We start from the raw sequence: 645 nt of genomic DNA on the forward strand, positions 1-645 counted from the left end.
GTTATATGAATTCCATCGGTGTTGGGACTATCTCCTGGAGATGTGACCATAACTCTAGAGATTCGAACTGTGTTTGATCGAGCTATGATCAAATGCATTTGTTGGCTGTTCCGGATTGTTATGCCTCTCACATAAACATTTGAACTTGAATATATAGTTAGTGCCTGTTTTATAAATAAAAGACTTTATTAAAAGCAAAACCAAACATAAAAATGATAAGTCTAATGGTCGATGAACACAAAAGGGAAATATTTCAGACCGTTGGTGCGCCTACGCAAGGCTACAAGAGAAAAAAAACAAGAAAGATGTGTCAGACTTTTACTTTAGAATTAGAAGAGAAAGTTCAATTTACGTTAAAGAAGATCTTACGTTAGACTTGTTCTTTTTGCAAGAAGCAGCCCACCATTTGGTACCAGAACCATCTATAACTCCATTCCCTTGGAATACAGTTCCTTGTAGTTTAGAAAATTGGAGCCAAACCCTTTGAAATTTAGGGTCCCATTGGCTAGGCTCATCTGGTGCCACGATGGTTCCATCAATCTATAATAATCAAGTTTCAAAAATGCTTAAGACCATATTGTATTTGTATATATAACATGTATATGTATGATGTTGTTTTTATTTTCAGATATATATATATATATA

General features: G+C 34.3%; 1 long non-coding RNA gene across 1 annotated transcript; it reads right to left on the reverse strand.

The window, feature by feature from the left end:
- Positions 1-6: 6 nt before the first annotated feature.
- Positions 7-551, reverse strand: LOC104774666. The gene is made up of 3 exons (XR_765439.1): positions 370-551; positions 260-280; positions 7-164 (listed from the first exon to the last, which is right to left on the reverse strand). It is a non-coding gene; the product is annotated as an uncharacterized LOC104774666 (long non-coding RNA).
- Between the last annotated feature and the right edge of the window lie 94 nt (positions 552-645).

Source organism: Camelina sativa, unplaced genomic scaffold (assembly GCF_000633955.1).
Source record: "Camelina sativa cultivar DH55 unplaced genomic scaffold, Cs unpScaffold04451, whole genome shotgun sequence".
Classification (NCBI taxonomy): Eukaryota; Viridiplantae; Streptophyta; class Magnoliopsida; order Brassicales; family Brassicaceae; genus Camelina; species Camelina sativa.